We start from the raw sequence: 23,812 nt of genomic DNA on the forward strand, positions 1-23,812 counted from the left end.
CAACTAAGAAGATAGGTAATTTGATGGATCTGTGTGTGATGATAAGTTATTTATGGCTCTAGTGAGAGAGAGAGAGAGAGAGAGAGAGAGAGAGAGAGAGAGGGCGAGCTGTGTACCAACCAGTGCCCTCTGTTCACACCCTTATTTTCTATGGAAAATTATATCAAGGACATTTGCCTTGAATGTTCAGCCAGGACCCCTGTTTTGTGCATGTAAGGAGACAAGTTATCTATTGGTGTGCATGTACACATTTTTAAAAGAGTTGAGAATATTATTTAAATTAACAAACGCTGCTTTGGAATGTGTGCTTTTGCTCGTACATTGTGCGTACAGCCCAATTTCTCCTGGATCAAGAACTCCTGGAGCCCTCTCAAAATGAGTTCAGGAGGGATCAAAGCACTGAATCAGCTCTTATTGCGACTGCTGACTCCATCTGCAAGCAAGTTGACCAGGGAGGTGTACCTATCTTGATTCTGCCAAACCTGTCCGCAGCTATTGACTCAATTTCTCCATCTTTGTTGGTGCATAGGCTGTGTAAAGCTGGGGTGAAGGATAAGGCTCTTAACTTGCTGGAATCTTTCCTGTTGGATAGGACGCCTACTGTCACAGTGGGGATTTCAGAGCTACTCGTTTACAGCTCTCTTGCGGGGTCCCACAAGGGTCTTCTTTAAGCCTGACCCTATTCCATTCATATGTGCCCCCTCTTGGTGAAGCTAGTGCAATATTTTGATTTTCTGGTGTCTTCCTATGCAGATGAGACCCAGAGAATTGTGCATATTTCTGAGGACTGGGAAGGTACGGCGGACACGTTTAGGACCTGAATGATGGAGATCAGTAGATGTATGAGGGAGAACTGGCTTAAGATGAATGGGGAGGAAACTGAGATCTTGGTCTTCGGAAAGGATAGTTCGATCTGGAAAAGCTGTTGGTGGCTAGAAATGTGTGGCACTGTACCCACCCCAGTGGATATGGCCAAAAACCTGGGTGTGATTTTTTACAACACCTTAACTTTGGACACACAGTTTTTTTTAAAGAAATGTGAGTTCTTGCTTCTGGATGATCAAGACCTTAAGGAAGAATCTGCTGTTTCTCCTGAAAGAGCTCAGGGTGGCAGTAGTGATTGTGCTTATCACAATGCGTCTAGACTACTGCAATGCCCTGTATTTAAATGTCAACCAGTTCTCCCTAAACAAACTTCAAACCATCCAAAATGCAGCCACTTGCCTGGTCCTTGGAGTACGTAAACATTTTTCAGTCAGGGAGGGCTTTTGGCCCCTACACTGGCTACCAGTCTAGAAGTGGGTGGTTTGTAAAGTCCTCTGCTTGGTTTACAAGCCTCTCCACTTGCAGGGACCACCCCTATCTTAGATCGGCCTTTAATTGGTATGTTCCTAAAGGGGCCCAGAGATCTGTGGGTTGATGGAAGGCGTCATTCCTCGGAAGAAGAAAGTTAGGTAGGGAGAACGGGCTTTCACGTGGCTGTGGAATTCCTTTCGGAACATATCAGGAGCTCAAAGTTGTACCCGATATTCCGCGGACAGGTGAAAACCTGGTTATTCTATAACTAGCCTTCAAGCTGGTGTTGTGTTCTGGTGCTCCCTGCTTTGAGCCTCCATCTTTCTCATGGTCTCATTCAGCTGAGAGCTTAGATGCCTTCTGGATATACACACTTTAGAAATATTAAAATTACAACTACTACACCGAATCACACTGTAACTTTAATGCAGTGTTTAAGAAAAGTATTGTGAGGCGTGCCTAGGGCAAAGCCAGACAAAACAATTAGCAATTACAACTACTGTTCTATTTTAATTAATGATGCAGAAACTGGCACTGATAAGTTGAAAAATGATTCCAGCATACAAAGAAAAAGCATATCTATTAGTAATTTTACTGGTCTCACAGTATAAAGGCTACGGAAGGAAGAAAAACTTACTCACTTTCGGTAATGATCTTATTGGTAGATACTTGATCTACCTGCGGCCTCCTAACCTTTTCAATATCTCCCGGTGGACTGGATCTGGAAACCCTGCAATAGCTGTCTAGCACAGGTTTGTGGCACTTTCTCCATCTCGGCATTGGTTACGGCACAAATGTTATGTCACTGAAGCTATACAGTGACACACTAGTGCCCTGATGTCAGTTACTTGTCCATTTTTTTCCGAGCTCTTAGAGGCAGAATGAGTAAAGCTTAAATCAAACACAAGAATGCAGTGCTACAATACTAAAGTGGGAGCTCATTAACTACCAGATGCCTATGAACATCCCTGAGAATTGGGTGAAGGGCGGAATTGGTGAGGTAGATAGGGTATCCACCGCAAAGATAGTCACAAGAGTACATTTTATTTCTGAAAGGTTATTTCAATCTGCAAATTCCTCACCTTTTGAACATATGCCATAGCAGTATCCCCTCCCAATTATTGGGCCTCGAGGAGTGGTCAGACCACAAAATAATGCAGCATGGAATGAGCGAAATGGGCATCCCTTCCTGCTTCAAAATCCAAGCAGTAACACCATCTGCATTTCTGCTATTAAGGCTATGAAGCACTAATTAGTCTGTTATGTCCAAGGCTGCAAGGGGGAGGTAATTGGCAACCTTGCTGCCATTGTCTTCACTGTGAAGAATGACTTCTGGGATTTGAATGTGATCTGAATCCAACCTGAAGACATCATCCACTGTATGCCAGTATTGCTGTCTTGGGGTAGGTCCTGGCTGGATTTAATCCTTGTATAAGCCTTTTTTACACCCATCCTCTGTGCTTCCTTTAGAATGTTTTTTCTTTTGTGCCATGCTCTTTGGGGGGGGGGGGCGCTGTTTGAGGGCTTCTGCCAGTGATGGCTCTGGCATCCATAGCTCCTATGAGGGAGTCCACTAGCAGGGTCCTTGGCACAGAAGTGGTTTCTGCCAGAGGTGGTGGTGTGCCCTGTGGAGAGCCTCTGAAGTCAAATGGTACCAAAGCTGCTTGCAGTATTCCAACTGGAATCCAGAACTGAACCATAGGGCCTGCAGGCACACCAGGGTAATACATACATTCCAGATCAGAACCATCATGGCATGCAGAAACCACACCAGATTGGTGCCAGGTGTCTGGAACTCCAGTAGGCTGCAGGAAGCGCTGGAGACGTCAGGGTAGTCCATGCAGGAGCTGGCAGGAGGGCCTGGACAGGAGCTGTTGTTGTGATCAGCCTTGTCACTGAATGATGGGGTTAGGTCTACCATCCTCTGTTCCGATGAGGCCTCTGCAGGAGGTGGAGAACATCAAGGAGACTTAGCTTGCTGGCAGGAGTGATGTCTAGATGTGGAGTCATATTGTCTCTTGTTATGCTTTCTCTTCTTCCCCAGATAAGGTTTTAAAGACGAAAAGACAGTAACTTCGAACCTGACCTTAACTGCAAATGGTGCCCCAGAGGCAGACATTGTGGGAATCAGGTATGCACATCTGTCTGTGCATTAGCAGCAGGGCTTAAATTGCTGGAGACATTCCAAAAGCACTGCAAAAAGATCACAAAACTAGGAATTTAATCAAAAATATCACAATCAGCAGTTCCAGATCCATGTTAAAATGCGGAGAAAAAGAGGGAGCATGGGTGGCACTATATTGCTACAGTGATGTCACATCTGTGCCGAGAGGGGCCTTGCAAAGTTTCTCGATCCAGTCTGGTGCCTGAGGATATTCAAACAGTGAGGAATTTGCTGGTAAAAGTATCCAACAGAAATCCACTTACTGTAAACAACCCATGGAAATCACCATGTGAAGTGGGGAGTCTCAAAACAAAGGGTAATTTTCTCAGCATCAGCCCCAAGTATTCACAATACAAATCAAATATTAAGCATTTGCTAAATTATTCTTTGCTTCTTCACACACCTGTTGACGTGTTCCATAATAGGTCCATGGAAGCCATTTACAATAAAGAAGACTGTACGCTTTGTGCTGATGATTAACAATGTTGGATATTTAAATAGACCTCTTACTTTACTCAGCCTAGGTCGCTCTCTTCAATGAATGCAACGTTCCTTATCAAGCAAATCTGAGAGCGACCCAAATCTACATGTTCCTAGGTATTATGCTGAAGGCAACAGTTTGAAATAAAGACCACAGGAGAAATGACTCTCTTTAGGTTCTTTTTATTCACAGGGCGTTGTTTCAAACGGCTCCCCTCGTTATCCCTCTCTTTCTCCCATGCAGCTCACACTTGTGTCTGTCACATGTGGCTGTTGGCTCATTTTGCATTTAACTCTTCCATGGATCCTTCTCTGCCTGTCAAAGCAGCATTCAGACAAACATAGGTTCCACCTATGCCACACTTCTATATCAGCCTGCAATTTAGCTTGAACTTTGATATACGGTAATGTTTTTCGCTATCTAAAAGGGAATTGAGAATAGGAAACATAAGATGATAATGTACCAACTATCTGGAATATTGAATGCAGACTTCTGAAGAAAGGGATAGTTGAAAGACACTGATTTTAGTTTTTATAAATTGCTCTTTCACACCAAGGTCTCTTTGTTCTTAATTGACAAAAAAACATATAGATAGAAGGTGAGGCTAAAGTAAAAGGAGCTATGCTTTCAGCTTCTTGTATAATTTTAAATGACTGAGAATGGTTCACAATGCTGTCAGAGAGCTGCTGTAGAACTGAGAAGCCAGAAAAGAAAAGAGTAGCCTCACAAAAGGCACAATGGCATCATGGATTAATAGTATGTTCAGGAGCAAGGGCTCTAAAGGGGCAGAGTGGTTACCATTGTCTTGCTTCGAAATGATAACCCAGAGTTTACTGGAAAATGTGATGGCCCACCCATACAGTGAGTTTTGCATTGCATATTCTTTTCCACTATGAGCAAGTGAAGCTTCTGCAGCTATTTAACCCTAGGGCTCAGGGTGTCCAGCCCAGGTGTTGAGGTAAAGGGTGACAGGTTAACAGTGTTGCCTTGTTAGAGCCTGGAAGGGCCTAAGGCCAGAATCTCTGCATCTCCAGCATAAGAACTTCAGGCAAGCAAACTCTCAGATACAAAATATTTAGCAACTAATAATCCCTAAACCTCTACCTATACAAATGACAGAGCCCTCATAAACAAAGACTGAGTATCAAAAAGTACTAATAAATCCCCCCATCAACCATCTAACTCTTCGAAAACAAAAACAACCACAACACCAACACCATGCAACCTGTTGCAAACAATACACCAATTCCATGACCACAACCCAAAAACCTACAAGCGAGATGTCACTTGCCAGAAAGACACTAAAATCATGAGAAGGTGTAATAGTATGATCACAAAGTTCCGTAATCATACCTTCCTGCCACAACCCCTAAAACTCTACACAAATCACCATACAACACAACAGTTATAACACCATACCCACCACAAAAAGCCCCCACAAACATATCTGACCATTGATGGCTGTGACTCCTTGATGAAAAGATGTCACCCCATTCAAACTACAACTGATTCCGTTTTCTTAATATACGGACCACCAAGCTGCAATGCCAACTTTAATGATGTTCTGCTTGGTACAGTAACCAACACCCATCTGGACCACCCAAACCTATACAAATATATGGTTTGCCAAAAAAAACCTAATAACAGCTATCACAACCAGCCCTAAAGCCTCCAACCTTCAACAAATAGTTTCTGGCTCAACCCATTGGGCAGAGCACACACTAGATGTCATATCTGCACCCTTAGGACAAGCCACAGTTACATACAACTCCCCTGTCAGCAGGAACCACCACAACATCCTCACCTTCAAGATCTACACCACTATCAATACCAACACGTTGAAGACAACAAATACCAACAACAACAATTGCTCAAACAGGCAATGGAAAAAATGAAAAAAAGCAACGTAATCACCTTTAAAAATCATGAATAAACATGCGGCTGAAAGACATACAAACCTTCTACAACTGGATCTCCACTACAGTGGACAAACAGATACCAACAGAAAACACATCCAGAGTTGACCACAAAAAGAACACCACATGTGTTACTGACAATATCAAAAGAATGAAAAAACAATTTAACAAGCCAATTGGAGCAAATCAGGGGATGAAACAGAAGAAAGCATGCAACAGCACTATAACAGAGCCTATAAAAGAACCACCAGAACCACAAACAAACACAACTACCCCATTAACATAACTGAAGCAGACTGCTCTTCTTCCACAATCCAGAGTGACTAAACATAGAAGCACCATTATCACAAGACTTGTGAAAAAAATCTCCAATCAATTGATCTAAAAAATCACAAAGATTGAATATTACCTGAAGGAAAATGCAGACAACACCACAACAACAATGACCTAACCTCCACAGAAACACCAATAATCACCCAGCAATGCATGCCTTCAATACCCTGTCACAGAAAGATTTCCTTAGCATCATTACTGCAGTCAGAACCATTAATATCACAATCAGATCCAGCACCAACAAAAATCTTTAAAGATATCCTTTGGTCAAATTGTGCATGGGTGGTACCCCAAGGCCTACTCAGTAAGTCCATGGAAATAGTCTCATTCTCATCTGGGCTTAGAACCTCCTACATCAGATGCTTCCTCAAAAAAAGAAAAACCTAGACTCACTTGATCCCGCAAACCACAGGCCCATGTCAAATGGACCATTCTTAGGAAAGTTCTTGAGAGCGCAGTGTATACTCTGCTCTTTAACTTTATAGAACATTATAACTGTCAGACCAACAATTGGCTTCAGAAAAAGCAGTCAGCCATGATATGTAAAACTCACACTGTACAAAAACGGAGTAGCTGACTTATTACTTCTGGATTTATAAGCTGCACTTGACACTGTCCAATACCACAAGCTACTGCAAATACTTCACAATAGGATAATCAAAGAAAAGGATTTAAAATATGTTGCTAATCTCACAGAATGGCACAGTGAACTCTACCTGCCCCATTTCACATAACCCCCACACTCACAATACTGTAGTGTTCCTCAGAGGCTCATCATATCCTCTCTATTATTCAATATCCAGCGAACAATTGCAATTGGAAACTACCAGCCTACTGCCATGTGGCCTGAGGAACTTTAGCCCCTCTAACAAGATCAAGAGAAGTTAAAAACCAAGGAGTAAACATGAATTCAGACCTATCCTTGATACTGCATGTTGTCATCACACACAGTGCTTTCACCACTTATCATACCACCCTACCATAAGAAATCTGTGGGTGCTACTGCTTTCTCAGAACAAGCTCTGTAACTCACTACCAGCCAGCATTAGAAGCACCCAGTAGCATACGCACTTTCAAAGACAGTTGAAGACATTGCTATTTCCTAGATAACTGCAACCGCCACATCTCAGCAAGATAGTCCCAAAAACAGTTGCACCATGAAGTGCAATACTCAGCTTACAACCTAGGAATTTCAAACAACTCAACCAATAAACTGCTTTCGATATGCAGGTAATCTAAGAAGGGCAGACTGATGATTGGCCGTGGCAGTAGACAATTATATACTTCCATATATAACAGTTATGGCCCCTAATAATACTAAAACCTTAATATGCAGCAGTCAGCAACAAATTGTAAATTATAACTCTTAAATTCACATAAGATACATGTGTTATGAGGATTGTCCATCACCAGCATTATACAGCTAAAAGCAGACATCACTAAATAAACAGGCATTGAATAACTGAAGAGATCTGTGACACATTGCTGGACAATCTGGAGGAATTTAATATAGTCGACCATGCAAGTCCCAAACATCTATGCAATCTGACTGCTTTACATCTCAGATAGACACTCAGATATCAGGTGATAGTAAAAAATGCCCATTCATACAAATCTTTCCTCTTCTTTTTCCCTATAACCATCCCAGCTCAGGACCACAATTATACACAAAATCTCAGATTGGATAACTCAGTGCAGTAACCAGTTAAGCCGACTGTAGCATACAAAATACCATAAAGAGACCTGCAGACCCGTTCAAAGCTACCAACATACTGAAAACCATAAAACTGCACGTCTGTCTCTCAATCTTCATCATCCAATACACTGCTACGCACTGTGTTCTATAACATGATAAACTTACCTCTGCGGTCATCAAGCACAACATAGAACCGCTTTCCACATAGGATCAAAACAAAGACATCATTCCAACAAGACACCCTACATGGTTTACCATGCTACGCATGTAGGCAAGCGCTTCAGCTCCACACATAGGGGTAGCAGACACAAGATAAATGCTGCAATAGAGTACTATACTTAAGTGAAACGGTTCTCTTCTTTGTATCTGCAACTGCACTGGCTACAACACCCCGAGGACACTGGGAGCATTTAACCAGACACAAGGGGACGCCCGAGGAGATACTAGTCACAGTCTAATAATCATAAACCTAAGTCAAGACAATCAGGCGGCCGAATATGCAGATCCTTTCGTTACTGCAACTGTCAGCAGCAGTAGACACAAAAACAAGAACACTGTGACATAACTTTATTATGGTATATATCATGACAATTCCCTAGCGATATCCTCTTTATTTCTGCTCCTACTGGCACTGCACAAGGTTTCGGACTCCCCTGTGAGGTGCTTCTTCGTTATAATGTTCCATTTCTTTCGTTTCTTACTTAGTAAATCCCTTCTACCTTTTGCAGTCACTCGTCAAAGGCCTTTTTAGTTAGTGACAAATCTCTTATTCAGCTTTTTTCTTTTTAAAGAAATTTGTAAACGTCTCTTTTATATGTAAATACTGGCTACAGTAAACACTTTTTAAATTGCTCTTATCTTTTTTCTGCTTGGGTTTCCCAAAAAGAACAGCCTCTAATTTTTTCACTTTTTCATTTAGTCATTTTCTCCGCCTTCCCTAGTTGTTTCAGTTCATTCCCTCACCACATATTTTCTTACCTGATCTTAGCCCAGATGTTTCATGTCAGCTACTGCTGTTTCCTCTTTGTCTAGAAGCTGCTTACTGTGTCTTTGTGCCTTTCTGGTCCGCTCTATTAGTGCATTAGCACATTGCTGTGGGTACTTGAATGCTTTGCAGCAACGGTTCCTTTACATCGTACATTGGCAGATATAGCACTTCAGGTTGCTGTTCAGAGGAAGAAGTATGTTCCATCTCCGCAAATTGCAGAGGTTACTCTGCAGCGGTTACTCAGGTTTGTCTTGTAGCAATGGCTCTGTTAAATCATCCACGCCAACGAGCAAGTAGTATACAAATGCTGCATACTGCTGGCAAAACTAGGCTGGGCTCTCTTGGTTACTGACATTAAAAACTCCCAGGCATCAATCCAATGAGTTTAGAAATCTAAATGATGTGGTCACAGAGCTATGGTAATTGAATATGACCCCATTGGCAGTGTGATGTTGAACAAAACAGCCTTACAATCCTTTACTTTCCAATGCCGCAGCATTACTTTATAGGTAAAAATGACTCTTACAGGTGCTGCTGCCAAATGTAGAAGTAGAATAGGGCTCTCCTAAAAAGCATTCTGTTTTTTCTCCCTTAGGCTCATCATAGATATTTAAACTGTAGAATCAATCTGAAAAGTCACTGTGACACTTTTTGTGAGAAATGTCTCAGGACTTGATTTAGATCTTGGCGGAGGGGAATATTCCATCACAAACATGACGGATATCCCGTCAGTCATATTACAATCTCATTATAACCTATGGAGATCGTAATATGGCGTACGGGATATCAGTCACGTTTGTGAAGCACTATTCCCTCCCCCAAGATCTAAATCAAGTCCATAGAAGTGATGAGAAGTGATGGCAAATAAGCTGAAATTGGATTCAGTGTGCTCTTTACTTGTGATATTATCACATAACAGAAAATAAAATGGACCATTGTATTTCTGCCCAAATTTATCTTGATAAATATCGAACCTGCCGGCCCAGGATTAATTATGTTATGTTGTGCGATAGAAGAGAACACCTGTTCTCCTGATCTTTCACTATTTATGCATGAAATGCGTTTGAGTAAGAGTCCTGTGGAGCGCCGGAGTTGTCTGGGTCGTTGATCGAAGCAGATGCTACTGTTGAGGTACATGGGACCTAAATTGTGTAGTGCCTTGAATGTGTGTGTGTGTGTGTGTGTGTGTGTGAGAGAGCAGATTGAAATGAGCACGTTTATGTATCAGGAGCCAGTGGCACTGCCTCAGGATTCAAGGCAATACACCTAAAGTAGTAAGTTACTTACCTTTGGTAACACTTTATCTGGTAGAAACTATATCTAGCGCAGAATCCTTACTTTAAAACATTACTCAGGTGTCAGACTGGACCCAGAAGATTTTCGGAAGCAGTACCCCTGCTCGCCAGTAGGTGCCGTGGATTAGCTCTGTGTCTTTTGTCAGTATCGTCCACGTCAGAAATGACGTTGTGGTTCCTGTATAGGTGCCAGCCATGTGCACTGACGTCAGTTTCTTTTCAAGACTTTCCACGCCACAAGCGCAAAGCCATGAAGAACACTGACTATTGGTGCGTCAAAACTAAGCCCCTGAAAGGAAAGTTCCTGCACCTGGGAATCAGTTCGCACAGTGGGGAGAATGGGTAGGTCAGTAAGAAATCTGCAACTAGATATAGTCGCTAACAGATAAGGCTTTACCAAAGGTAAGTAACCTATTTATTTGTTGGAGACTTCTAGCTGCAGATTCCTTACCTCTGAATAGATAGCCAAGCAATACCATTCTCGGAGGTGTGTCTGCAAAACAATTTCTACAAGAAAGTCCTGCAGGATGGAATGGTCAAAGTGACCATTCCTATGGACCGGACTATTTAGGCAGTAGTGTTTGGTAAATGTGTGCAGGGATGCTCACGTTGCTTCCTGACAGAAGTCCAGGACTGGGAATCTGCGTGCTAATGCGGTAGTTGCAGCTTTAGCTCGGGTAGAATGAGCGTGCAAACCCTCAGGGGTTGCTTTTTGGCCAGTGCGCAGCAGATCTTCATGTAGAGCACAACCCATCTGGAGATGGTCCGCTTCTGCACTGTCGAGCCTTTCTTCGCACCTCCACCCAGAACTCTTATGCATGATCAAGGTAGAATGACAACGCTCTTTTTGGGTCCAGGCAGTGGAGTCTCTCCTCTTCCTTAGGAGGATGCGGGAGTGCCTAAAAAGTAGGCAAGGTGATTGATTGGTCTGCATGAAAAGGCATGAACATTTTTGACAGAAAAGAGGCCCTAGTGCAAAGCACCGCTTTTGTCAGAATAGAAAGGTAGGGCGCTTGGATGAAAAGGCCTGCAGGTCACTCACTCTGTGGGCAGATATAATCGCCACAAGGAAGGCTGTTTTCAATGTGAGAAGCCTGAGAGGACAATTGTGGAACAGCTCGAAGGGAGCGCACATCAAAAAAGTCAGAACCAAATTCAGATCCCATTGGGGCATATTGAATTGGTAAGGAGGGAAGAGATGAGTAAGACCTTTGAGGAACTTATGAACAATAGGGGACTTAAACAAGGAATGTTGATAGGTCAACAGCAAAAAGGCAGAAATAGCCAACAAATACCCTTTAGGAGTGCCCAAAGCACAGCCCTGCTAGGCAAGGGAAAGAATGAACAATAAGACCTCAGAAAGTGGCTCAACAGACTTGTATGTGCACCATGCCAGAAAATTCTTCCCAAGACAGGCATATGTCATTTTGGTGATGGGAAGCCTGGCTGCCAAGATTACATTACAGACTTTGGGAGGAAGGTCAAAAGCTGACAACTGCTGCCGCTCAATCTCCATGCAAGAAGGCGGAAAGTGGACAGGTTCGGGTGAAGAGCCCTCCCCTGCTGCTGCGAAAGAAGATCCTCCCAAAGGGGCAGTCTGATGGGAGGATTGATGGACATGCTCAGCAGCTCAGGATACCAGACTCTCTGTGCCCAGTACAGAGCCACAAGGATCACTTGGAGCCGTTTGTCCCTGATTTTCTTGATAACACTGGGCAAGGGTGGTATGGGTGGAAAAGCATACAGGAGGCCTGAATTCCACTTGAAATGAAAAATGTCTCCAAGTGATTGCAGCCTTGGAAACTCCAACGCGCGAACAGACCGAACCAAGGCTCTTTCCACTACTGAAAGAGACCTTGCACCACCTCCGGATGGAGATGCCATTCGTGATCCTCTAGGCATTTTCGGCTATTTGTCCGCTCTGGTGTTCAAAGAGCCCCCCAGATGTTGAACCACCAGGGATATGCCCAGCTGTTTCAGCCACTCCCAGATGTGCAGAGCCTCCTGACAAAAGGTCCGCAACCCTACCCTGCCCTGCTTGCTGCAGTACCACAATGCGGTGGTCAGCAGCTGCTCCTCCGTTAGGGCAGAGGAGCGTCGCCCAACAGCCAACAGCAGAAGCAGCAAAACCTTTAACAATCGAAACAATAATAAACCATGTTTATTAATGCTTTGTTTGTTAAAGGGACGATGCCACGGGGGATGATGAGCAGAGAGGGGAGTGCACTGTGCACTCCCCTCAGTGTGCATGTATGTTTGGTTGGCTGTCTCGGGCTGGCCAAACAGACATGCACAGTAGGGTCTCTGGGCTGGAGAGAGCCTAAACAGGCTCACAGTCTGCCTGGAAGTGCCCTGGCTGGGCACTCCCAGCCAATCTTAATGATGATCTGAGCAGCGTCAAGATTGGCCACAGGGCAGGCTGGGAGCCTGTGCGACAATGAGGGAAAGAGGAGCGGTGCTGGGGAAACGGAGGAGGTCTTTTTTTTTTTTGTTTTTTTTTTAATAGATTGTACCCCTGAACTAACCCCTTAATCCCCGCGTGCGGCCCCAGCCCCACCCCTTGTAGGAGAAGTGAGGCACGACAGGGATGGTGCTGTCCGTGAACACCTGCACCATTCTTCCCTTGATAGAGGGAAGAAAGACCTTCAATGCTAGTAGGATCGCACGGAGTTCCAGCAAGTTAATGTGGAGACCTACTTCCGTCAAGAGACCAGATTCCTCTGATCACCACCTCTCCCAGATGGCTGCTCCAGCCCAGGAGTGACTCATCTGTCACTACTGTCAGATGTAGTTGGGGAAAAGAGAGGGATCTGTCTCTGGCCCAGTTGTAGTTTGTTAACTATCACTGCAGATCTTTCACTGTTCCCTCTGAGATCTTGACCATGTTCCCCTGATGCTGCACCCACTAGAACTTCAGGTCCCACTGCATACTCCACATATGCCACCTGACGTGTCACCAGCAGGATGCAGGTCATGAGGGCCAGCAGCCTCAGTCATTCTCACCGAAATCTAGGATAGAGGCCAAAACAATGATATCATAGCCTGAATATCCTAGACTCCCCACTTAGGAGGATAAGCCCGAAACTGCACTGAGTCCATAACAGATCTGATGAAAGGGAGTGTCTGAGAGGGAGTCAGGTGCGACTTCAGCACATTTATGAGCCCCTGCAAATGCAGGAGGTTCATCGCATGCTGGCGGGGGAGCCTGGGGTGAGCACCCTTTCAACAGCCAGCTATCCAGAAAGGGGAAGACTGATACCCCTGATCTCTGCAGATTAGCTGCAACCAAAACCATCACTGTGGTGAACACCCAAGGGGCGCTGGTAAGGCCAAAGGGGAGCAAGATGAATTGAAAGTGCTTGTGACCTACCGTGAACTGCAAGTTACGTCTGTGGGCAGGGAAGATGGGGATGTGAAAATAAGCATCCTGCAAGTACAACGCTACCATCCAGTCTCCTGGGTCCTGGGCAGACAAGACCTGAGCCAACATGAGCATCATGAACTGCTCGTTCTTGAGGAAGATATTGAGGGATCTAGGATAGGGCAAAGGCCCTTGTCCTTCTTGGGGACCAGAAAGTAGCAGGAATTGCAACCACAGCCTACTTCTGGCCCTGGAACCCTCTCTATGGCTCCCTTTGCCAAGAAAGCCACAACTTCCTTGCAGAGAATGGATAAATGATCCTCCATCATACGACCATAAGATGATTGCATGGATGGAGTGGTAGTCTCGGAGGGGAAGAAGTAACCCCTTTGGAGAATCTGCAAAACCCACCTTTCTAAGTAATGGATTGCCAGTGGAGCAGGTGATGGCAAATTCTGCTGCCAACAGGCCCTTAGTGCGGTGGGAGGAGGCAAATTGGGAGGGTTTCAAGGCTTCTGCAGAGGGAGGGCAGGGGTGAAGGACTGGCCAGACCACTAGCCAGCTGAACCACAAGGTCGATGAGTCCCACGCCCTCGGCCACTTAAGTACAGGATAGCATGCGCTGCTCGCTCGCTGGACAGGCACATGCGTGGTTGGTAACCCCTTCTGTATCCACAAAAGGGCAGAAAGGAAGACTAGGGGGGATGCGGGGACGCTGCGAGTCCCAAGGACCTGCCCATAGTATTAGAATCCTTCAAGCGTTCAAGCTCCTAGTCGGCCCCCTCTAACCCCACAGGCCCAAAGGTGCTTCAGCAGGGTCAAACTACCCAAAACTGAGACACATGTCCTCATAGAACTCTTTAATTTGGGCAGAGGCCGCTCCTGGAAATTCAGGGAGGCGTGGTCAGCCCAGGCACAGGTTCTGCAGAACGAGGCCTAGAATGAAGACACTCAATTGTCACATTGAATGACTGACGAGGAGAAGTCGAAGAGCTCGACTTTTTTTATTATGACTCTACTTACCCAATCGCCCTGAGGGCTTTGAATGGGACGATGACAACCTCGGACTTCGCAACTGGTCCCGGGACCTTCCTCTCGACCAAGACCTCGACCTGTGTAGAGTCATGTGCTGGGCTGCCATCAGCTTTAGGGACTGCTCCCTCAAAGCATTCAGATGTATGGCACAGCATTCAGAGCACAACACTAAACACCACAAACACATGAGTTACAGATCCGTCAAGGACATTGCTTGATGACAGGAATCGCAGGGCCAGGAACCTGTCTTCTTAGAGGACATCCCTCGACACTCCAGAAATTCTCCAAAAAGAGTTTGACAAAAGCCAAAAAAGACCAGTCAAAAAACAACTGTGGGGTAGCTCTCTTTGGATCAGCACTGGCTGGCGTGGAAAGAAAAGAACTGACATTGGCACACTTTGGTGGTGCCTATGTAGTAAGCGCAACACAATTTCCGGCACAGACGACGGACATGGAGCCAATTTATACCACCTACCAGCACGCAGGGGAACTGCTCACGAAAATCTTACAGATCCAGTCTGATGCATGGGGAGAATTTAAAGGTAAGGAATATGCAAGCTAGCAGTCCCTATCGGATGTGACAAATCCTCGCTTGACCTAAAATTCCAAAGTGATAATGCCTAGCCTGACATAACTTTTCTAAAAAATACATATGCTTTACTCCTCTTTGCGAAGGCCCACACTGACCCATCATCAAAAACAGGATGGACTCCTCTCTGCTCAAACCCACCTTCTGTGATTGACCCGGTTGTTACACTTTCTGAAACAAAAAGAAAGAAGAGAGAAAAGTAGGCAGAAAAAAGAATGTAATTGATTTAATAATACTTTGCAAGGTGACCCAAACTGAATTAAAGGGAGCAAACTGTGTATGTCAGAACTGAACTGAAGCCAAAGCCTGGAACTATTCTTCCACCAGTTAAGGACTAGATGTATGAAACCATTTGAGCTCGCTAGCCTCATGATTCACAAATCAGAGGGTATGCAACCATAAAATGATTTTTTTAACAACGCACTAAAATCTTTTTCAAATTAGGAAAATCTTTTCCAAATTGCAAAAGAGGTTTTGCTACTCATTCCAAATTGCAATTAGGAAGGGGCATTATAGGAGGGATTCATAATAAGATGTATCAATAGGTTTAGACTGCAGTTGTGGTCACAAACCATTAAAAAGTTATGGCTATTTCAAAGGAGGTGATAATTGTTTAGAATAGAGGAAAGTATACCCTTTGGGCATCCTCCTCACCGGGAAATGTGTCAGGTGGCCATGTGGGGGATTAGGCCATAAAACAGAGCATCACTGCTGCTCCTGCTATTGTCTTCCCAAACTGGAAACATTTTTTTAAAGCAGCCCATGTTCCTTTAAGGGGTCTTTAGAAGAAAAAAAGTTTCTTGTGTTGGAATGTGAATTCAAAGATGGTGGTCTGCTGTCCCTGAAGAGCTACCATTCCTTAATTCATAACCAATTGCAGGGACTTACAATTCTTTTTCTGCTTAATTAATATTCAATAGACAGGCTATTTTGTGGCGTCTGAAACTGACCATTTGTGGTGCAGCCTATTTTTATACAGGGTGCATAGCAGAATGACAGGCTGACTTCAAAAAGTCAGTGCACGACTGGCACCCACTGTTTATGAATTCCATGTTAGTGCCCTCTGGCTCTAAATGAGGCTTTTTTTAACCATACTTGGAATGGCTAATATAACGTCTGACTCTGTCTTTCATGTAGAATAGCAATGTGGTTTTGACAACTCTCAATCCACAATGGTTTCTGCTACTGAGGATCTAAACTTTGTTGTGTCCCTTCTTCTTTGGCACCCCTTCCTCCCCTTCCATTTCTGAGAAAGCCTAAAGACCTAGGGCAGATATGTTATGAATATTATTTATTTTCTATTCTGGGTATTTTCCTGCTTAACTTGCACGTGCCAGCTAATTAATCAAAAATAATTTTGTGAGATTAATAGGACACACATTGAATTATTATTATTATTTTCGGCAATGTGATAATCAAATTTACTATTTTCACAGTATTTAATCTAATTGCCGAATGCTTTGTTTTACAATGTTTTATCATTGATTTCGCAGAGCTTCTAGAAGATTGGCTATTAGGTATGTTGCTTATTGTTGTTTTTGAAAACAACAGTCTCACAGAATGAAAATAAGTGAATAGGCATCAGGCCACTTTCTATCAGTTGTTTATGTGAACAGTTTTAATAAGACTGAAATAAGGTTACAAAAATCAGTCACAAAGAGTGAAGGGGAGTGAGGAATCTTGATGCCAGGCAACACTGGGATTGCCAGTTCAGAATTATGTCTCAGGTTCCAATTAAAGCCTACCGGGACAGGAGGCACCTAGCCTCCACTTACTTGCTGAATTATCAGTGCAGCTGGGCTCGTAAAACAGGAGTAGCAGACCTTTGTATTTTATTTTCATACGCTCTATTACTCAAACAGGTATGCAGGTGTGTACTATCTCTGAAACTCAAAATAGGTTTTATTTTCTGCTGTGCTAGAATTAAACTTGAGCTTAGAAGTATTTAAAGGAGGGTAGGATTCCTGTAAGTTATCATTTTGAAGTGATTATTTTTATACACACTTTTAGTAAACATTGCGGACCTCCATTTTATTTACTTTCATTGTAGTTACAATTCATGTCATGTGCACTAGACTAGGATTTTGATTTTAAAATAAATCCTTAAACTGTAACCCTGTGTTCTAGTGTTCTTGGGTGTGTAATTCCTTAATGAAAGAAGGTTTGGGGTTCCACTAGCCACCCCTCTAAAGTCTCATGGGACTGATTGTTACTAGAAACACATCATGCTCAAATATTGCTTAGTGGGTTGTGGGGTGGTTGCAGTACAACTTTTTTTCTGATTTGGATTGGCACACTGACAGAATCCTTGATGCCAGGGGGTCTAGAAAACCAACTCCTGTTTTTAGAAAAATATAAAGAAAGTATCAAATACTTGTAAGCACATGTTTCCTGCAGTATCGGTTCCACAGGGTCTAACAGATGCCTTCCTCTGATAAAGTTCTTCAAATATACCTGAGATGAATCTCAAAGAATACTTGAGCCCCCTGCCCCATCCCTGAGGCCCTCAAAGGGATTATGTTGGCAAGGAAGTCTTTATATTGAAACTCCACCTTTCAGTGATGATGCTACAGGAGATGTCATGTCTACTCAGACAGATCAGACATACTTCCTCCTTCTAAACGTCTCCGTTCTGCCTAGTACTCTTCTCATATACTAAATCGTCAAGCAAAATTATGCTCAATTTGTTGGACTGAGACATCCTAAGTCCAAAACTTGGGTTCCCTTCCCTCTTCTCACTACTCACACATGTCTTCCCTCAGAGTATTCTCACCCTTTCTTCTCTGACTAGGTCTGTATTAATCAACCCCTTTTTCTTCTGCAAGTCTGACAGCACTCATGACAGGTACTTGGAAATACTTGATTGTGTGTTAAACAAGGGTCAGAGCTCAGCCCTGGTTCTCACTGTCTACCTCACTCACTGTGCTAGACTAATGGGTCCTTATCTCATTTCCTTTAGAATCTGATGCTCACTGTGGCAAGCATTCCCATTCTCACATTTTCATCCTTCCAACCTCACTGCTTTTCCTCTCCACTCTCACAGGAAACCTGCACAAATCTGATCCCCTCTCTTTGTTTCGGGGTTCTTCTCTGAGTTTTTCCCTCAAAGTCTGTGTCAGCGTATAGAATAAGGGTCAACTTCTCAGTCACACTTTTTCCACCTTCATTTCTCTTCCTTGTAAGCCCTTCCTCTCCCTCCTGCTTGATCCAGTCTTTTTGGCACAAATGTTGACTTAAGTGAGGGTGCTTGTGCTCCTGCTAAAAAGCCATGTCTAAAAAAAGGTGTTTCACAAGACATGGAACCATTTGGCAAGCTGTACTTTGATAGTCCTTTTCCAAGAATATTCCTAGCTTTCCTCTAAGATTGCATCATCCTTTTCAGTAATCTTTTCAATATCTTCTCCATCGTCAGACTGCACACGTCCTTTTCTCAATCTGCAGTTCTCTACGCAAGGACTTTCATTTTGATTCCTCTGCTTGTTTTAAGTGGAGTTATCATAGTGTCCCTTGACGATCATATCCAATACTAGCTGTTGAGTTTGTAGCCCTAAGAAGCTCTTCCCTTCATTCTTGGCATTTTTGCTTTCCTCATTGCCTTCATAGGCCTATCCAGCTGCATACCCTCTGCTTTCTCTTCAGCATGATCTGCTTGTTGACAGCAAGGTTAATAGATGATTTAGGGGCATCTAGAAGCCTTTGCCAAACCCACATTGACTTTGGGGTGATCACAATCTTGCAGACTTGGACTGAGCTTCCCAGGCGGCAGCCTCTGAATACCCTTCAGGCCTTTCCTTTGGGCCACATGGTTGCGTGAGTTCTTGATGGGTTTTAAAGTTTGAAATTAAGTTGCCTCATCGTCTTGCATTAACAAGGTGTTTTCATAACGTTAGCACAGAGGAAATCATATTTTAATAAATACAATTCAGAAAATATAAAACCATCCCTCCCTTGTAGTAGGTTACTGATAGGCTTTCTTGAGATTATACCCATCTGGTTTCCTCTCACTTTTTTCATTCTTTCTCTGTTTTCCTTCTCATGTTTCTCCATTGTTGCAATTCTCACACTTGCAGGGCTGAGAAAGTGGTCAATTTGTACTCTGCTCAATTCTGCACTGGCAATGCAGTTTCTGACAGCTCTTATACCCTATGTGGCCTTTTCTGTAGTGACTGCTTAGAAGCTGATTACACTGCTCACCAGAAGCAGGCTATACTATCCTTGGGGTTTAGGTGTTTCCTTCTACATTCCATTTGTGGCACTCTATCTCTCATGTTCCTCTTCTTCACATGGCCAACCTGCAATTGTAGCTGACCATTCTAAGTGTGTTTCTATATATTGCCTGAACATGTTTCTCCAGAACAGCTGATATTTTTCCAATATCATCTCATGCTTTCTCTCCAGTAACCAGGCTTACACAGCAGAACTCCTTAGTGTGGAATTCATACTTCTTGCTAATGCCAAACGCTAACTTCTTAGGACTTTGCCTTTTAAACTCCAAATTCTAAATGTCTTGCACTACGTTTTTTCCACCATACATCGATGGTTTGTTTTCTTGCAAATACACACAAATATATTTATATATTTATTACAAAGCAGCAGACCCCACTGTGTAGTTCTAATTAGGTCAGAGTTTCCATAGGAAGATCTTTTTTGTTTTCTTATTAACTTTGATGCTGTTTAATAAATCTACACAAAACTTTCCAAAAACATTTTGTATGCCTTAGCCCCTTCATGGAAAGTTTCATGCCCATCAGCCAAATGAGAGCCAAGAAAAAAGGTGGTGTTGCAAAACACTGATTTCCCATGTTAAAAGAGATAAATGGAACTGTACTGTATTTGGCCAGAACGGTAGATTTTTACTCAGAAAGCAAGCTTACTATGATTTGTCCACATTTGGTCCAGTGAGGACCTTAAATGAAAAAAAACAGTTCTCTCTAACTGGCCATGGGAGCTGTTTCTCCTATCAGCTATTTTGTGGGATCTAACAATCTGATTTACTGGACACAATTGTGAAGAAAATGTTGAAGCCATCGGCACAGTACTTTAAGACTCAGTCCCACTTTCTTTCCTACCTTCAGTAACGCCTTATCTGGGAGAGACAGGACCTAGCCAGATTCCTTACCTTAGAATTCTCTCCTAGGCACCAGACTGGATCCGGAAACTTCTTCCTCAGCAGGACCTATGCGGGTTGAAAGAGGGTACAGTGCAACTCTGTAGCGACATCGTCCACCGGATGTGACATTGAGGGAGTTCATAAAATCCCCTTTCTTCTGTGACTGTTTTCCACATCAAAACACAAATATAGAAACTGCCTAAGAGAAAAGTGTGATACATATACAAACTTCCCACACCAGGAGTTGAAACTAGGACCCTGGAGGAAGAATCCCATTCCTAGAAATCTGTCTTCAGGATGGGGAGGATGGGATGGTCGGTAATGAATCTGTGGCTAGATTCTCTCTCTACCAGATAATGCGTTACCGAAGATAAGTAACTTGTTCATTTGATAGAGACATCTAACCGCAGATTCCTTACCTTAGAATAGATACCAAAGAAGTACCATCCCCAGAAGAGGGGCTGAGGACCAATTTGTTTGAAAAACAATGAAACCTTGCAGTGCCGAAAGGGCAAAATGCCCGTCACCATGGACCTGAGTATCCAGACACTAATGATTGGAAAATGTGTTGGAAAATTGTTGCCCGTCAGGTATCCAGGACCGGGACTATGCATTCTAATGCAGTGGTTGAGGGCCTGACTCTTAAAGAATAAGCACACAAGCCTCAGGGAGTTGCGACTTAGCAATGTGTAACAGACTGTAAAGCAGGGGTCTCCAACCTTTTCTGTACCGAGAGCTACTTCTGATCAGTGAAAATCATTGTGAGCTACTGAAAGCTAAAATACTTGTGCATTGCTACCAGGCACCCCCATGCCCAGCTTTATTGACTTTAAGCCTAATCTCCATAGAGCCAGACTATGGTTTGAAGAAAGTGCTTTCACTAATGGCACTATGACATGGCTATGTTTGTCAGTGAGACGTGGTCCTTTAACTAGGGCTCCTATGACAGGGCTGCTATGTTTGTCATTTAGAGTGTGGTCTTTAGGAATGTATGAATATGTATGCATGTTTATGGGTAACTGAGAGCCTGTGTCATATGCACTTGTGGCACAGGACATACCTTTTGCAATATGTAGCTTCGTTACATGTATAACACAAACATACAACCATTATTTTTAAGTGGGAAAAATGTAAAGTGCAAAAATATTTGTAACTGGAGGATTTTTCTGCACTTTAAATTTCTCCCATTTAAAAAATAACTGTACTTCTTAGTTATAAATATGGCCCGGTGTTCTACTGGCCACCATGAGCAAGAGGCTTGCTGTTTGTAAATGCAACACTTTATTGAAAACAAAATGAGAAAATTAGAATGAAAAGTTAACTTAATCAACACAACTTTTCATTTGAATTTTCTTCGATTTAAAAGAATTCAGAAACATCATTTTATTCTCATGCTCCATTACTGAGTTGACAAGGACTTTTACTTAATAATTAAATACATTAGTGCTTCAATTCTTCACTTCTGTGTCTCACTGTGGGTCATAAATCTGACTCCAGCACTGCTCATTACCAGGCCCTTCTATCTGCAGCCTGGTGATAATAATGTACAGTAAACACAGCATTCACTCGAACCTAAAGAGGAAAATGTGACCCTGTGCTTATCTAAAAATGAACCCAAGGGGATGCATCTACTGTTAATTAATGACTGGGTGGGGCTGGTCAGATCCTGCCTATCAGCTAGAACTCCTGACACTGGGTTTTCCCGGTTTGTTTGGGATGCTGTAATGTGACCCCCTGCCCCATAATGTCCCGCAGGTGATGAGGGTGGTGCTGCTGGGGTGGAGGGCTGCACAGCGAGCGTCAGGGTGGTGGTGCCGTCTCACTCAACACACTCGGCTGTGGCAGGGATCGTGGCTAGGCGATGTCTTGGCACTTGAAGGGTTTCATAAATGGGACCTCATTGGCATATCACTGCTCAGTGACATCTGGACGGGATCCCACACGCAGTCCTTCCAGGAGCTTCAGCAGCAGTTTTTGCTCACTCGCACTCAATTCCATAAATACCTGCAACTCCGTCACGCGCTGCATGTGCATGTTCAGCCAGAAACGGTCCTCCCTGAGTTTAGCCCTGTCGAGGCCAAGACACTGATGGGACACCTAGGTAAAGGGGGAGTGTTGTGCATTTATCGTACCTTGGTCACAAACACAGCACAGACACTTGACCAGCTCCGAGAGGGGTGGGAACAATAGGTGAGTCCAATGGAAGGCAAGGACTGGAGGGACGCTTTGATGGCCCTGAGAACACTGACCATGGCCTCCCGTGTCCCGGTGGTGCAGACCTACTTTCTCCACATGGCTTACCTTACTCCTGACAGGTTGCATAGAATGGGCTTCAGGCCCCAAGCTGATTGTCCACGATGTGCAGGCCCTGAAGCAGACTTCTTCCATATGGTGTGGACTTGCCCCCACATCGCATCCTATTGGCAGGCGGTGGTGACAGAGATCGCTAGAGTCCTGCAGGCGGAGGTGAAGGTTGCCCCAGTGCGGGTCCTGTTGGGAGTCCTTGAGGGGGTGGGTTTCAGCAGAGTGGACGGACCTTTGTGGGAATGGCCTGTTTAGTGGCCAAAAGGGACATCGCAGAGAACTGGAAAGCAGAGACAGCTCCCACGGTAGCGAAGTGGCGCAAGGGAGTCAACTGGTGCGCCCAGCAAGAAAAACTTGTTTACGAAGCAAGGGGCTGCCCCGCTAAACACAATAGGGTGTGGGGGAAGGGGATGGGGACCTGGGGAAGTGGGGCTGCCGATATGTCATTGATGTAAGTTTGTCGCGTGCTCTGTCCTAAACTTCAACAGATAACAAAAAGGGGGAAAAACTAAAACCCATTTGTGTAGGAGAAGAATTGAACAATGCTGTAAGAAAAAAATGGTGAAGGACACAACAGCAACATTTGGTGGAGAACAACTGTTGCCCTAAGAAAATACATCCAGAAATAAAGTAAACTCCTCTGGGATCACCAAGAAAGGATACGCACAGAGAAAGAAAGGGAAAAGAATTGGTATTGTAACAACAAGGGAAATATATATATATATACACACACACACAGAGATCCATATACGCTGGCCAATACAGAAGCGGCACAACAATGATGTCATAAAATGCATGAGTACTGAATCAAGATAATACTAATATAAGAGAATGGAGCATGTGGAGGACACCACACACTCAAGGAAAATAAAGACCATCAAAGCATACCATTACTGCCAGTCGACTGAGCAGACCTAATCAAGTTGCTGATAGGAAAAGCTGAAGAGAAGACAACTGGTATGAAACCTGACCGAAGACTGGTATGAAAGGTAAAAGACTAGTCCAAGGAAGAAAATCCACAAAGTGGACGTCCCAACATATAATAACGCAATAGAGCTGAAACAACTAAAGAGTTGCAGCTTAAAAAAAGAACAACTGATTATCACAAAAAATGTCCCTACATTAAACAGGAGATATCAAAATCACCAGAAGTAAAAGACAAAGCCTTTCAACAGTCTCCATAATATCAATGTATATGGTCATTTACACATTGAAGGAAGAGCGGTATACAGCAAAAGGGGATA

This window comes from Pleurodeles waltl, chromosome 12, assembly GCF_031143425.1.
Source record: "Pleurodeles waltl isolate 20211129_DDA chromosome 12, aPleWal1.hap1.20221129, whole genome shotgun sequence".
NCBI lineage: Eukaryota > Metazoa > Chordata > Amphibia > Caudata > Salamandridae > Pleurodeles > Pleurodeles waltl.